Raw genomic sequence first — 18,001 nt, forward strand, 5'->3', positions numbered from 1 at the left:
CTTCTTGGTCCTTGAACATTCCTCCTCTTCTAACCAGCCATCATTATTTATCCCCCAAATACAATCCTTGCTTTTCTTCTCTTACTGCTTAATTTACTCTCCCTGGGTAATTTCATACACGACCAAGATTTCCCCTGTTATTAATTCCATCAACTTTTAAATCTACCAGCCAAGACCTCTTGGCAGAGACCCTGATATATGCACCCAAACACCTACTGGGCTGTGGTATAGTTCTCTAGCTCACACACAGTTTGTTCAGAACTGAATCCTTTCTCTGGCCACCAAACTTGTCTTCATGTATATCTAAGTCGATGAACACCAGCTGCCTAAGCCTCCAACTTTGGCATAGCCAACCACTATCTTCTTCACCATCAACCCCACTTCCAGTGATTCCCCAAGTACTAGATAGTTTGCCTCCCAGTTATTCCTGGAACTCATCCTATTCTCCCTCTTCCTCCTGGCACTAATTGGTTTAGTCTATTTAATGATCTCCAAATTAAATTCCTGAAGTCAGTCTTTCCCTTTTCCAGCCTACCTCCTACTCAAATGGTCCTCCAACTGTGGTCCCCAGTCTGATGATAGTCTGCATATTGTTTATTTCTTGTCCACGAGGAGATAAAGAGCTTGCACTAGAAGGTCACTAAGCACACTGCTTAGTTCAGCTGACTTTTTTTTCTTTTGGCAGTCATTTTTTGTCAGTGAAGGAACCAAGGCATTGCTCTGAATGCTGGCACAAGCCCGTCTCTTTGGGGACTTGAAACTAAAAGTTCCTACATGAACGTCTTCCAGCAGTTCTGCTGAGGCTGCATCCGCTCCAAAGAAATCTCGTGTTCTAATCTATGCATCTTTCACCCCCAGCTCACATACATGGTTCTCGCCCCTCTGTGGAGTTCGTCCTGCCCCTTTCCCCAGGCCAAGTCCAGAGAGCCCAACCCATCACATGCTTACAGCAGGCAGGACACCCATCACAAGGCTTTATAATTTTACTCTTCTATTTCCCGCCACGTTCCATACATTTTGGCTGCATAAATGATCAAATAAATGGATGCATGATTTATACAAGAAAAATCACAAAGAATCAGATGTGGTATAATTCCAGCCCACAGACTTTGAATAACATCAAAATATGTTAAGTATGTACATATTTTAAAACAAATAGTTTATGGGCTTATTTCGAGATGATTTTAGTCATATGACACACTGTATACCTGATGCAGAAATTTTTTCCATCAGTTTTTAGAGAAGAAATTCCGACCCACTACTAAATTTTTGGCAGTAATTTCTGTAGACAACTTGCTGTTCAAATCAGATTTGGCACTTGAGATCCATTTCTACATCTACTTGGCCCACAGCTTACTGTACATATCACTTGAAACCTAGTTTTTCAAGAAATTATGATGTTGTAAAACTGTATGAGCATGCATTTTCATCCCCTGATAAACATGTGTTATTGCATGTGTGTCTGTTTCTGGAGAAGAAATGTGATTTATGTAAAACACACACGCAAAACAAAACAAATACACCCAACCAGCCTGTGCAGGGAGCAATGTGAATCTTCTCAAAACAACAGCTTTAACATGTGCCTCCCTGCCCTGTTCAGAGGCTCAGCTGCTTAGGCAGCTGCCACAGTGCCCAGCACAGCCATCTGCAGCTATGCCCTGTGTCTATCCCTGATGTCGAGGGGACATATCAGAAGAAAATCTCTGTCCTGTGCTCTTCCCCCCCCCCCGCCACCTCCACTTTGTACTCTACTCTCAGAAGAGGTGGTGCAGCTTAGCCTCTTCGCTGGCCTAGTTGGTGGGGAATGTGTTTCTGGGATAAATAATACAGGTTGACATGAGGAAGCTGTGTTGCTTTCTAGCTCCTCACAAATAAAATCTTTGCAAATGGTCTTGTGATTTGTTTGAAAGGTTGCAGATGTCCTCATTTTCAAATGCAGTTTTTAGACTTGTCTAAGTGGAGGAATGTATTATTTAATGTTTCTGGTTTAGGGTAATTTACTATTTTTTTATTCTCTGTGGCCCTACTCATCTCCAAAACCAAGTAAACAAGAATTAACTATTTTATTGCTTATCAATCTACTGTGCTTCTTGAATCCTCAATCACATTTCTTTTGTATCTTGAGAGTTCAGAAACCAGGATGTGTCTGAAAAATCAGCATGTCCATAAATATAGCAGTTTTCATTCCCCAAAAAAGAAGTCATTATTCTAGTGATGTGTCTAATAAGTAATGATATCTTAAGCTTAATGCAAAACCATGTTCACCTCATAAAGATAACAGTAAGTAGTGGTTGATTTAAAAACAAGTACACTAATGTTCAGTAACTACTTTTGTGTCTTTCATAAAAGCATCCAAGTTTCTGTTCAACAATACCATATCCTTTTCCACTAAAGCCATACATGAAATCCAGTTCACGAGAGTGGGCTGTTCGGTAATAAGACTGATGCTTTCTTACTGCGTATCCACAGACTCTGGTACATGCCTTGCTCTAAACTGACCTCTGCCAAGTGGGTGAGTGAGGATAGTAACCACACTGGCAGAGCACCATGGCACCTGAGCTTCCCAGACCCATCTCTAAGCAAGGATTCAACAAAATTGCAAGACTTTCAGAATCTCACAAAATATTCCTCTGCATTATTAAGAAGTTCCCCACCTGGCATTTGGTCTCAGAGTCAGTACTAGGATCCAAGTTTGGGTGGGGAAAGAGAAATCAAGAGACTTCCCCTTTTCAAGCCCAAGATACCTGTTTCACGGATTGAGGAACAGGAGAAAGGGCAGTTTGTTTTTATTTTTGTATTTTCTGTCTCCATATACTTTAAAAGAAACTGAGAACTTTGAAGGGCCCGAACCCTATAATGAACATGGTTGGTCTGGATTCATGCAGCTCTCTGGCGGCGGACCTGAACCTGACCATGCCTGCTGACCCCACTCCAGCAGTTCTGCCCAAGGAAGGCATCGCCTCCTTGGGCCCAGATCCACCCAGTCCTCCAGCCCAGGCCCAGGCCAACCACTCTGTGGTGGTCCACACAGAATCCCCCTGAAGCGTTAATCAGTGAGGGTCTTTATCCTGTCCATCAGCAGAATAATTACTTCCATCGTCAAAGCTGAGAGGGCAGGTTAAGCCATTTCTGTGGTCAACTCAGCTTAACATTCCTTTCCTTATTTTAACAATGTACCCACTTCCACCCATGGGTTTTATTTGCCATTTTTCTGGGGCCAGTCGAATCCACCTCCAAGCGGTGCCAAAACCTTGAAAATTTATACTTCATTGATAGTAGCTTCTTGTACAATGGTAGTCACTTTTGCCAAAGCAACTTGTCTTGCCATTTTATCCTCGCTGAGCTCCATCCTGTCATCTTTCCTAGCCTTCATCTGCATTTTATATTTATGATTCACACATTTTATTTTTAATTCCCCTGGGTGATAACATGTAATTTAGTCACTCTAATATTTTAAAAACTAAACTAATGAATATTGTGGGTGCCCAATTGTTTCCATACTTTCAATTCTGTCTCCTGAGCCTTCTCCCTCGAGTTTATACCTAAGTATCACCTTTCTTTTCAGCATTTTCTCTGCTTTAATTGGGTAATCATCGTCGTAAGTTTTACTTTCTGGGTCTCACTTGATTCCCAATTACCATCTAACTGAATCATGATGCCTATCACTCCGTTAAGTAGTCCCTTATGTCTACATCGCTGATCATTTCCTCTGTGTTGCTCCGAAGACAGACACAAATCGTTTCCTTTCTTGTTTGTCCCTTTAAAGTCCATATTGGATAACCAGCCAGTCCCTGCCATGTACACAAACGTGGAGTTAAATTGATTCCTTTAACATCCTCCGGGCCAGTTCACGGCCACATGGGTGAACAATCCCACAACCCCGTATCTGTGCTTTTCATCAGCCCTGCCGCTGTTTTCCTGTTTGCACCGACAGCATCGGCCACACTCCTGGGATCAGTTCACCCTACAACTAAATGTAACACTGAGTTGCTCAACAATGATACTGCAGTTCTATAAAGGTCCTCTCACTCTTCCAACTGTTCCCAATAGTCACGTCTTGTTATGTAGGTGTGGGGGGAGCATACACACGTAGCAAAGTGTAGGTAAATCTGAAACACCATAAGCACTCATCAAGGTCTATACACAAATGGAATTTTTAAATCACCTGAGAACAGTTTCTTCTGATGAGATGACCCTGGATGAGAATTGGGAGGCCTGGGTGGCAGTCCTATCTCCACCACTAATTACTGCATTACTTTCAGACCATTTCTGGACATCGATACCTTACTCTTAAAATATGACTCTCCTAATGATACTGTGAAGGCTAATCATTTATTCAGCAACCGTTCTCTCAGAGACTGTGCAAAATAAACCCGAGCCAGTCTTAGAACAACCTTCACAAATTCTGAAAAAATGAGATCCACTCAATGAGTTTAACTACATTTTTTTACATTTTGAGACCTAGTGACACAGGACTCATTTACTTAAACAAATCAAGAAGACATTACTTTAAAGAAAAGGGAAAAAGAGATTATATACCTCTCCAATAGCCAAATGAATAGGAGACCAGGTATATGGATGATTCCAAACCCATAAGCAATCAAAAAACTTAACTTAGAAGTTTCTTTTTATTTGAATCAGCTCAATGGTAGTGTCCAACAAGCTAAAAATAAAACAACCCTGTTATTTGACTAGTTCTTTCTTCCTCTAGTTCTCACTTTATGTTTAAAAGGGTCCTTAGTCATTGTTCAAATTGATATCAAGAATTTAGCACCATTCATGGTACTCTGAGAATTTGGTAATACACATCTTTCCTAAGATAGGGAGATAATTGTACTTGTTTTAATGCTATTATTAAGATTTGGTGTTATATCATGTTATATCAACTCAATACTTAAATATGAAGGCGCCAATACTTGAAAAGTTAACAGCGGTCATCAGACATTATCTATCCATAGGTGAGTAGTGTTGAATTTTGTTTTTCCTATAGATTGATGTACCAGACCCCCAAACAGAACATGGGTAGGGAAATAAACACCTAGAGAATGTCCTTCTTCTACCTTTATGAAGGCAGAATTGCGATTGTATCCATTTAAGGTGTACAAGGTGCTGACTCCAGGTATGGATGCATTTTGAAATGATTCCCACAATGAAGCTAATTAACACGTCCATCAGCTCACACGGTTGCTTCCGGGGAGCGGGTGCAGTGAGAACCCTGAAGATCCGCTCCCAGCAAACTTCAGGTGCCCACGCAGTTTGTTCACTGCTGCCACCCTGCTGTGCCCTGGGTCCCCAGAACCCACCCGTTTCATAAGATGACAGTCTGCAGCCTTGACTACCATCTGTCCGTTTCTCCGCACCAGAGCCTCTGGTAAACGCACCAGAGTTGAACCAGCATTCAACTCTGTGTTTCTATGAGTTCAAACTTTTTAAAGTCCGTATATAAGTAAGATCATACAATACTGACCGCATCCCACACATGTTTAATAAGTGCACTGAAAAAATTCTGTGACGCAGTCCCAGAATGAGTTCTGATGATGAAACCATGTCATTGAAGTTGTGTGGACGGTAGGCTAATTTTATGGTTAACATTTATTTTAAACTTCCAAGGACCTAAATATTCTCTGTATACACAGGGCAGGACCTCACCAGAGACGAAGATAATCTCACTCTGTCGATCATTGGAGTCTCACCACCACCAGACCCTGGAATTAGCGCATCACTACAAACAGGAAATGGAACCACAAGAAGACCTTAGAACTGTCTTTGGATCTTGGCCACCGGAGCACAGAATGACAAACAGGGTATTCTTCTGTGATAGCGCCTCTGGGGAGGTAAAACAGAGAACTAAGTTATGGAACAGTGAGTTTGGGGGAGGAGTTAAGCAAGGTAGACTTAGAAATCTGAGTTATATAAGTTTGACTATTTTAAGTTTTCTCTATCCTTTTCTTCCTTTTTTTCCACCTAAATTTGCATTAAAATTCTAGTCTGACCAATGTGGGCTGCAGGAAAATCCAGAGAAGGGTTTTAGTCTAGACTTGAGTCAGAGCTTTAAGGGAGAAGACGCAAACCAAGGGATGCACCAAGGACTGGCTCCCGGGCTCAGGGGAAGAGAACGTGAGGAGATGATGGTGCACGGGGCTGGAAGAGGGGGCAAGAGGGCCCCTGTGGCTGTGAAGTGCAGTGAACACGGCCATTCACCTCATCTCTTATGAAACCTACCTTTAATTTTACAGAAATAGCATGACAAAATCACCATTAGAAAACAAACAATTTTAATTAAAAGCCACAGGCTTTCAAGAAGTGTAAACAATTTTCTTAAGTATCTGATTTTAAAGAAGGATATGAAAGTCAAGATTCTAATTTACTGCTAATATTTTAAATTATACACATGAAGCGTCATTCTACCAAACTGGTGATTATGCAGAAAGCTCACTGACACATTACAGTTATCAAAACCACCTATAAAACAGATACTGAGTGTCCTGAAAAAAATATTTAGACATAGTCATAAAAACAATTTGACATGGGATTTATTTTATTTGCAATCTCTTATATATCTGTAAACTGTTGCTTAATATTTATAAATAAGTAAGAGGTAGATGGAGAGTACGTGGATAGATGAACGAATACAAAGACAGACAGATAACCTCTCAAATATCTTTTTATTGTAGCAAAAAAGTAACATAAGATATGCCTTCTTAACAAATTTAAGTGTACTTCACAACTTTATAATATGATTTAGTATCAGCACAAAGTTGTACAACAGATCTTCAAAATGTTTTTAAACATATTTTATTAATTATGCTATTCCAGTTGTCCCATTTTTCCCCCTTTATTTCCCTTTGCCCTGTATCCCCCTCCCACCAGCATCCCCCACCTTAGTTCAAGTCCATGGGTGTACATGTAAGTTTTTTTTTTAGAGATTTTATTCATTTATCTTTAGAGGGTAAGGGAAGGAGAGAGGGAGAGAACTATCAATGTATGGTTGCCTCTTGTGCATCCCCTGCTGGGAACTGGCCTGCAACCCAGGCATGTGCGTGCCCTGACTGGGAATCGAACGGCGATCCTCTGGTTCTCAGGCCCCATGCTCAATCCACTGAGCTACACCAGCCAGGGCACATGTAAGTTTTTTGGCTTCTCCATTTCCTATACTATTCTTAACCTCCCCCTGTCTATTTTGTACCTACCATTTGCGCTACTTATTCCCTGTACCTTTTCCCACATTCTCCCCACTCCCTCTTTCCACCGATAACCCTCCACATGATCTCTATTTCTGTGAATCTGTTCCTGTTCTAGTTGTTTGCTTAGTTCATTTTTGTTTTTGTCTTTTAGGTTTGCTTGTTGATAGTTGTGAGTTTGTTGTCATTTTACTGTTCCTATTTTTATCTTCTTTTTCTTAGATAAGTTCCTGTAACATTTCATATAATGAGGGCTTGGTGATGATGAACTCCTTGAACTTGACCTTATCTGAGAAGCTCTTTATCTGCCCTTCTATTCTAAATGACAGCTTTGCTGGATACAGTAATCTTGGATGTAGGTCCTTGCCCTTCATGACTTCAAATACTTCTTTTGAGCAAAAAAAATCTTTAAATAGATTGAAATTTTATAGGACCAAGTGTTTATATTTCATAATGAAATCTCTGGAAATTAAGAAATTCAGTTCTATGCAGAACAGCTTTTTTTAACCTTGTATCATGTTTGAAATTTCCCCCCAAAATTCTCTAACTACTGGAGGTTTTATATATATATAATGTTTATTTATATATTTATTTATATATTTATTATATTTGTATATTTCCCTGCCTTCTGGCAAAATGCATTAGTAAAGACTCAGCTGATATAGTTAAGGGTTGAATCATGATTTAATAAGATTCATTTGGAATTCCAAATCAGTTCATGTGGTTGAGAAGATTTTGAAGAGTTTTTCTTCACAATGGAGTCACAGTGCAACTTAAAAGTTTGTTGATTCCAAAATGGTTCATCTCTTAATATACCTGTTACAAAATCTTTTTAATCTCTGAAAAATTAGCCTTTTGCTCTGAAAAATCAATACATCTTAGAAAGCAAATGGTAAATGATATAACTATTTTACGGGTTTAATATTAGTATTTCTTTCTATTCTCTCAGATTTTTTCACTTTCAAAATGTGTGCTATTTTGAAACATGTTTTCACTGATCTCCATTCACTCTTTAGCTAAATTTAGCTAGCATTGTTGGCATAAAGGTACATTTTAATTTTCATTAGCCTCTAAGGCATCAAGGTAATTCATTTTCTATGTCCCCTCTTAAGACATCTTAAGATTAGAAGATTCAAACCTAATTTTACCGTCATCATGCCTCCAAATGTTATGGATTTGTGCTTTCAGTTGGCTTCACATTAGAACATGCACTCTTCTGGGAGCAAGCTTCAATCCCAGAGAGAACCTACAATATTGATAAGCTGCTATACTCACTCAGTCCCTGATGACCATTTAATGCACTCAGGGGTCACATATTAAGAGACTCTCTGTCAAATGAAACTGCCCCCATAGTCCCTAAATGAATTTTAAACCTTGATCACTTCAGACTAATTAAATAGAAAGGAGGGAGCTAGCAATCTGGGAAATTGAGCTTGCTAGACAGTCTTCGATAGACATAAAATAATGTAATTGTAAAAATAATGTCATTGTAAAATTCCAAGCCTCGGTCTCTACACTCTAGAGATTTCAAAACAATTTGAAACATTCTATCCTGAATCTGCTTCTCTAGTGATAAAATTGCATTTTTGCTTCACTGCTCACCTTACCCCATAAATGATGCAGATTTGGGTTTTAAGGTAATGCTACCCACTTAGCTGAATACCAACAGAGCATTCAATTTTCAATAGAACTTTGACCTTCTGCATGTACTCTTGTTGAAGAAACAACTACACATTTGGGAATAAGAAACTGGTCCTTTATTCCCAGTTGATCTCCAAGAGTTTCTGGCAAATAGCCAGTAATTAAATGGCTAAACCATAATTTCTATCTGCAGATTTTGAGCTCACTACCATATCTCTTGAATAAAATTGTTAAAAGGCATAAAATCTAAGTGAAATAAAAATTTAAACCAAGTCTCTAAAGGCCAATAGAGTAGAATTATTTTTCAGTATACTTAGATGTTTCATTTATTTATTTATGCATTCATCTATTAAATACTCTGTGACTCTACATGAATAATCTTTTTTATTCCCCATTACAATTTATCCTCCCTGTACCCTCTTCCACCTACCCCCACCCTCCCTCCCATAAGCATCCTACTGTTATTCATGTCCATTCTTTCTCTTTCTCTTTCTTCCATTTTTGCTCAGTCCCTCCACCCCTCCCAATCCTGCCCCCATGACATCAGCCTGTTCTTTAGCTATAAGTCTGTTTCTACTTTGCTTGTTAGTGCAGTTTGTTTACTACATTCTACACACATATGAGTGAAATAATACGGTAATTGTCTTTCTCTGTCTGGCTTAGTTCACATCATTTATTAAACGTTTAATGAACAACTAGTATGTCCAAGGTACTATTCTAGGTACTGAAGATAAAAAGTAATGAAGGCAATACTGTAATCCCTACTCTAATGGAGCTTTAATCTAGTAGAGGAGACAGACAATAAAAAAGTAAACAAATAAATGAATACTGTAACTCCAAATAAAGTAGCTCTACTCGTTTAACATATCAATGCAAATAAACATATGTATGGAAACACAGAAACACATATAATCATATATAAAGATAGAGATGTATCAAAGCTGGGCATCTACCACTCTAAATGACTAGGAGAGTTTTCCCATCAAACATTTAAAACCAAGGAACCAGTACTTATTCTCAGGCAAAAAAAAAAAAAATGTTTAAGGGACGTGTCTCAGCAAATGTATTTTTAAATTAAGAAAAAAATTGATGAGAATTTTTCTTCAGATCCTTTTGGTTCTTTGGATGGTGATTTAAATACACAAGGTCTGTCCAGAAAGTATCCAGCCATGTAACATGAAAAATAGAGACATTTATTGAAGAAGAGATAAGAAGCATTGTACATAAGACAATGACACCTCAGTCACCTTCAAAGTAAGACCTCGCACAGTTCTCCCAGTTGCCATGAGCTGCCCCATCGTATTTTCCTGAATCTTCCTTTTCAAAGCTGATTTTAGTTTTGGGAAAGCCAGAAGTTGCAAGGTGCCAAATCTGGGCTATAGGGTGGCTGAGTCACCTGGGTGACTTAATGTTTTGCAAAAAACCTGCACCAGACTGATGTGTGAGCGGGCAAGTTGCTGTAATGAAGCTGCCAATCCCAACTTGCCCATGGCTGCAGCCTTCTGAATCATCTGAGTAGTTTCCACAGAGGGATGTTGAATGTTCGATGCAATGTCTTACAACATTTGACGCAGATTCATTGCTATGTTTGCTCATTTTGAATGTGACAGCCACACAGTACACATACTCACTCAACAGCATCTACCACCCCCCACTTACTAGTACAGTGAAATCATCACTGTTCACACTGTTCACTCATGTGCACTCCAGTCCACTCTCCTTGGCTGCCAGGTTACATCAATGGGACACAAACCATTCTCATTATATTAACAATGGCTGGGCTTTTTCCAGACAAACCTTGTATATACATTTGTAACACCAATCACCAAATGACAGCTATAGCCAATGACAGAATTATCACATCTGCTTGAAATCCAACTAAACAGACTCATTATTAACCTTCTCCTCAGTGGCTAACAATTAGAGGAATGACTTTAACATAACTTAAGCTTATACCTATAAATTTTTTGTAAATACTTAAAAGTAAATAAGTGGCCAGGTGCCACTTTTTTTTTAGTGCAGTCTTCCATTCAGTGACATCCTGGAGCAGGTTCATACCAGCCCACAAAACAATTAAATTTTCAGGAATGTGAGCATCTGACTGACACAGTGGTAGTAACTCAAATCAGCCACCGTGGAAATGATTATACCACAGGAATCAACAAAGACTAAAAATCAGGACCTTTTTATTCTTAAGATCCAGTTGTGAAATATCTACCACTTCTTCCAGTTAACAACAATAATAAATAAATATTATATTAAAGGCTACCATTTCTCAAGGCTAACTTAACAATTCACTATGCTAGGACATGTCAAGTAAGGTGCTGAGTACACCTCCTAACTTCATCTTCCCACTCACCATGGGAGGGGAGACTAGAATGGGCTCCATTTCACAAATGAGAAAACTGAAACACAGAGTAAGTAAAAGGCCCCATGTCACATAACCAAATAACTAACAGTGAAGACAGGACTCACACCCTCGGGTCCTGGAACCCCTACTCTAATTTAACAAACTGAGAGAGTGACCTGAATCGGCCTTGAAAGATAAATAGCCCCTGAGTTCCTTTTCTTGACTTTACTGCAGGGCTTGAAGCTGGACCCAAAACGATGTCACAGATAGTGTTGACTATTTATCCAGAAGCCACCCGCTGCCACCACACACACTTCTATGTGAGTGAATAGAACCCTGCCTAGGTGGTAGCAGTGTTCTCAGGAAGGAGGTTGGAAAGGCTTCTGGGTCACCTTTGTCTATAATGCAGCTCATCCCTCCTCCTCCCATAAATCCTCAGTGAAGACCACTAACCTCCAGTACTTCTGGGGTGTCATGTGATTGTGTGTGGTTTTCTTCAATAGGACGACATATGACATTGGCTAAATGGTTGTAGGGGAAGGTCAGAGACTGCGGGAGAGGGCTCTAATGTAAAACAGGACATTGGTTAAAGGCAATAGCCCTGATATTTAAGAGGCCAATGTGGGGGATTTAAAAATTTGCTTTTAGCAAATCTATAAAAAGAAAATAAACTCACAAGGTCTGGGGGGGAAGGATATGGTCAAGAAATAGAAATAGATGGCTGAGATCTGGTGCTAATGCCTTAGTACCCAAACCAGCAGGCAGGTTTCCCACCCAGAAAAATCTTTAATAATATTGATAATTATCAATCACATATCCCTCCAACCAATTCCCACCATAGCCTCTTTCTCATCATACGGTCTATATGATGCATTTCTGCTCAGGTATTATTATTATTAATTATCTGTATATCACTGTAACAACATTTAGCTATGTTCTGAAGTATATACAGTTTAACTTTATTACCCTTAAACGTGTTGAAAGTAACATTACCAATTATCTCATCTTGATGCTTCTATTTTAAGATATTGCAACCTATAACCAAAAGAAACAACTTGAAAACTCAGTCTTGCAAAAATATTTTTCAAGGTCATGGTTATTATCAAGTCATTTGATATATTAACCTATTTATAGACTTCCATTTTAAAATCTTCCCCCATGCACAGTGATATATCCATGGTACATTAAACAGTGTTGACCTTCTAATGTAATAATATTCTTAAAATGATAACCAAATTCCACTTAGAGAGTTAAGAACCAACTATGTGATATTAACTTAAATAACAACATCCACCTGGCTGGGCATCTCAGTGGGTTAGAGCATCATCCCAATTTGCCAAGGTTGCAGGTTCAGCCCAATCAGGGCACATACCTAGGTTGCAGGTTCAACTCCCCATCAGGGTGCATACAGGAGGCAACTAATGGATGTTTCTCTCATACTGATGTTTTGATGTCTCTGTCTCTCTTTCCCCCGATTTCCTCTCTAAGGTCAATAAACATGTCCTCGGGTGAGGATTAACATACACACAGATAGATCTCAGAACTATCTAATCTAACCCCCTTTTTTTTTTTTTACAATGAAGAAGCTAAAATCCAGAGACTTTATCTTGGCAGAGCCTTGAGAACTTGCCCAAAACATAATAACTAAGTAGTTAACACAATTCATCACTTTTCCATAGCAGTCTGTTTTATCCTGCAAGTTTTCTAAAATCTCTTTTTGTTTATAAAACATGTTGAAGAGATAATTTTCAAAGAATAAATGTTCACACTGTGGAAACTAAAAAATAAGCTCCTTTGACATAACATGAGTGTAGCTGACTATTTCCTCAGGCTCACACATGTTGGAATTAATGGCATTGTACTGGCTGGTGCCCTCTGCCCTCCCACCCCCACCCCGCCTCCTGCCAGAGACCCAGACCCAGACCCACTGTTCTGCATAATCGGGCCTCGTTTATTGAGTCTCGAGTTGCTGTGCCCAGCTACTTCATGTATCACCGATTATGTAATATGTCAACACTGATGTAGCCACTGAAATAGCGTAACGTGAATGACAATAGAAATTTATACACCCACTGAGCAAAAACCAGGCATCGCTGTCTTGTGCAGACTCACAAGACTCACTGCTGTTGTATAGGGTTCCTGTGCAGATAATCCCCAGCCTTCACAAAGAGTATAGCTTTGGGGAAAGTCATTGAAACCACTCGAAAAGGTGAGACTCCGTGGAGATGCATGGCAGTGCCTTCCACGAGTCTGCACGTGCCTTTGTCTACTCCCACCCGCCCCACTGCAGTTTGCTCCTCACCCAGAGCATCACTTTCGTGTATGTTTCGACACGGCATGCATGAGAGTAAAGGAGAAGTGGAAATACAAGCCCACAAAGAGAATTTGAATCCCTGTCCTTTGCACACTGCTCTGAATTATACATCTGCAAACCACAACACTGGCATCTAGAAAATGGAATTAACAGCATTCAAAAAAGCCTCCAGATGTCACATTCCCCCATCTTTTGTACCCATGTCATACGGTCCCTAATGATAAGGAACAGTTAAACATCTCCAAGGAAAGAGCTATTCTAACCTCCTTTGATATCTACCATACTATGATAAACTGATGGAGTGACCATGGTATACGCCACATTCTCATGGTCCAGATGGCTCTCTCTCAACAAAATAAGACTGTGGATGTGTTTTCAGAGTCGTGTGCAAGAAAATACACAATCTGGCTTGTGTGAGAGCTGTTAAGAGGGAAGAGAAGAAGAGGGAAGAAGCCACGTGGGGAGAGAGGCTTTGCTTAGTTAAACATTCATTGTCCTGTGACATCAACATTTAAGACAATGTGTCTTCGCCTTCCTCAGCAAACACCGCTGGAAGGCATCTGTGAAAATGAAGACAAAAGGTGGCCCTTTCTCATAGACATTGCCTCTGAGAAATATCATACGTTCTGGCCATTTTGGGGTAATACACCAGGAATAAAATGAATCTGAAGTCTCACTCCTCACACCAACAGATTCTACTGATTGTAAAGTTTTGAGGTTTTAGCCAATGTTTTCTTGAAAGTAAAGAATAACTGTCTTTAAGTGTTTGTGAATGTGGCAATGAGAGTAGCTTCCTCAATGGAAAATAAAAAACTGTATGTATAAATCAGGTCAATAAATATGTTGTGATTTGTTGACTGTGAGAGGAGAAAACATTTATTGAGTGCCGTTTTTTAAAGATTTTATTCATTTATTTTTTAGAGAGCGGGGAAGGAAGGGAGAAAGAGAGAGAGAGAAACATCAATGTGTGGTTGCCTCTCATGAGTCCCCTACTGGGAACCTGGCCCACAACCTAGGCATGTGCCCTGAATAGGAATCGAAGTGGCGATCCTTTGCTTCGCAGTTCAGTGCTCAATCCACTGAGCCACACCAGCCAGGGTAAGTGCCACTCAGTCAAGTACTCTTACTTCTACTTTTACATAAGGGGAAATTACACAATTGGAGAGAAACAGTGTCCAGATTAAAAGTGCACGATTCCTGGTCTTTCCATTGTGCCACACAGAAAAAGAAAAGTATTACCTTCTCATTTCTCCTTCACACACAGAGTTGTTTTCTAGTGAGAAATAATTCTTACATATTGTGATTACTGGAAACTTACTTTTTAAAGATGACTTATTAGATAAAGAAACCAAGGCTTAGATTTATCTTTTGTGATACTGAAATATGTTATTTCTATGATGGCTTGGCCAGGGCCTTATTCTTAAGAGGATCTCTGCATTCTCTCTCGTCACCCTGCCTCTCACATGGAATTACAGAAAGATAATCTGCCCTGGAAAGAAAGGAAAAGGGAAGCAGAAATTTCCCCACGTGAACTCCTACCACATGAGTATTGAGAGTCGCAAGTGTATGTTCACGATACAGACTTTCCTACAAGTCATCTGGGCAACTGCTCAGCTAGCCGCCCACGGAGCAGCCTGGCACCAAGGAACAGGCAAGAGTCACACACAGTGAACTGTGCTAATCTCTTAGCTTTTATTTAATGCAGGTTCACTCATAGTAGAACATCAACATACTTTCATGTCCTACTCACACTCTAATGATCTAAAAGAAATATTAACAGACACATAACAATCAATGGGGAATAACGAGCCCGAGTCCCAGAGTCTCAGTCTGTGGGTCCAGGAGACAGGACAGTGGGCAAGGGAGCGGTCAGCGTCTTGCAGGAAGGACCTCCTGAGCCAGGTGGGCAGCAGTGCAGACAAAGTCCTAAGTCCAGCGGGGCAGAGCCTCTGGCAGCTGATGCCAAGGGAGATCAGCGTGGCGTGGAGCAGCACCTGGGGTGTGGAGCTCAACTCTCGACAGTGGTCTGGAGCTGCCTCAGTTATGCCTTGAAAGTGGTAGCCTCCACCCTCCGGGTCTCTTGATAAGCGCCTTGGCACCCCTAACGGCACGTGGAAAATCTGCCCAGGAGTCTATCTGTGGGTGGTCCCACTCTGCACACATGGATATTCGACCACATGTATAGCTATTTTAGGTGTGTCTCCTTACCATATGTGTCTAGGATGACTTAGGTAGCTTTCCTTTTGGAACCAAAGTGTCATGGCTGATGGGCAGCCACCTTGGTTGACATGAGTGACTTCATTTTGTTTTACATACTTTATGCTATCTTGACCAGACCAGTGTCATTTTATTGTTCCTGCTCTCCACACTGGGTAGTTAGTAGCACTTAACAATCTATCATATACTACAGTCACTCAACAACTTAGATCTCCTACTATTCTATAAGCCTTTCACAAGCAGGAACCATACCATAATTATTTACAGATTCCCATAGAAGACATAAATAAACTTTTGAATGAATTCATTTTAGCCAGATAACTCTACAAAGATTGGTCGAATGTTGAAGCAAGGCTTTTAAGCCAAATAAATGTCTGTTAAATCTAATAAAGTGTCTTATTCAATAACACACTTTTAAAGAAATGCTGGTACCCTGGTATACAGAACTGAAACTACATGTTTCCAGTATCAGCTACCTGAAAGCCTTTCTGGGGGGAAAAAATGCAATACGAGTAGCTGAAGGTCAGTATTGAAGGACTCCTTAAAGACTGTCAACTGCAGCAACATATTTTGCTAATCAAAAAACTTTGGTCAAAAGAGGTTAAATAATTTGCTTCATGTCACAAGAGCTCACGGCAGACCAATACTAAATCCAGGCCTCCCATTTAGGAATTAAGTGTCTTTCCCTCCTGTGACTTGGACCATCCTTCTTCTCATATTTCTGAATGAATAAATACACTGACAAGTCTGACCAAATACGGAAGGAACTGGATGAATACCATGCTAGGGGCTAACGATATCAGAGCCAGCCTTTACAGGAATATGATTCCTACTCACCCAAAAGACATAATTAGGTAAGTACTACACAAGTGGATATTTATAATAAGTTACATCAAAGCAGTACCACATTCCCAAGTTATCTTCATCTGTTTCAGTTAGCTCTTAGGTTCACTGGGATGGTCACCTTGCTCTTAGTTTGATTTGTTGTGTTCTTGCTTTTATTTTCAAAGATGCTATGGTGCTATGACAAGTCAAATTTCATTCAAGTTCTTGGGATGCCTTGGTACCCACAGCTCAAAACTACAAACCCAAAAATGCATTTTTCCTGCCTGCTTATTCTTTCCTTCTCCCATTCTGCAAGTTAGTTTACAACAAGAGGGACTCATAAATTATGATTTTGGATGGAAAATATGCTATCTCAAGTCATTCTCAATGTTTTGTGGCTCTTGGGGAGACCCTAGGAGAGGAAGAGGCTGAGGAAAGAGAGGCTCCACTAATATGCTTGTGGCTCCGTTCATTTGTTAGCAAGAACAAGAAGGAAACCACAAAAGCCATAATTTATAGGACTCCTTTGCCAGAGACACTCTCAAAGGCAGCACACCCCACTGCAGTCCCGTCTCGTGACTCTTGACGGAATTCTCTCGGAAGGATGGCACGTCAGGGTGCCTCTGCTCCACCGCCTACCACAGTCATCCCTCTTCTCTAACATTTATTTGTGGCTTCTTTGCTTCATGTTGGTTTCTCCTTTTGTCCTTCTTCCTCTCCTGGTTCTCTCAGGACCAAGTTCAGGAAAAAATACTTCCTCTCATTTCTGCTTCAAGTCATAGTCTCTTTTTATTTCAATTGAAGTAGCTGGTATAAGGAAATTACAGAGCTGAATAGGGCAATTTCACTGAAGATAAAGAAAACTGTTCTTGCATATATCAGTTCCATTCTAAGGCAAATATTACTGATGGGTCACCGAAATCCATATGCTTCTCTTTTCCCTGGGCACACAACTGTGCTTTATTTGATAACTTTCCTTACATTTGGGTAGGGAATACATTAAGTTCTAGCAAAACAGAACATGAATAGAAGTGAGATGTGCCAATTTCAGACCTAACCTATACGAGTGATAAATACATTCCTCTATGTCCTTTTTGCCTCTGACTATCACAGAAGCAGATAACCACAATGATCTTCAGAAACATGGGTTGAAAATGCCAGACCCTCAGTCACCCTGAGTCCCTCAGTTAAGAAGAGCCACCTTAAAATAAATCAATTTCTATTATTTGTCAGTGACCGTACATTTTGTGTCTATTTTACTGATAGTTACCGACCCCTAACTAGTACCCATTTCTCTGTAGGGACCATGCCCAGAGAATAGATATCAGGATACCTAAATACTACTCCAACTCTGCACTAAATGCAATTGCTACTACCTTAGATGCATTTCTTCATTTCTTTGTATCTCCTAATATTTGTTAAGGATAAAAACAATATGGATGAATCAGAAGTCATGGTACCTTACTGTTAAAA

Source organism: Artibeus jamaicensis, unplaced genomic scaffold (genome assembly GCF_021234435.1).
Source record: "Artibeus jamaicensis isolate MK-2021 breed Jamaican fruit bat unplaced genomic scaffold, CSHL_Jam_final scaffold_369, whole genome shotgun sequence".
Lineage (NCBI taxonomy): Eukaryota > Metazoa > Chordata > Mammalia > Chiroptera > Phyllostomidae > Artibeus > Artibeus jamaicensis.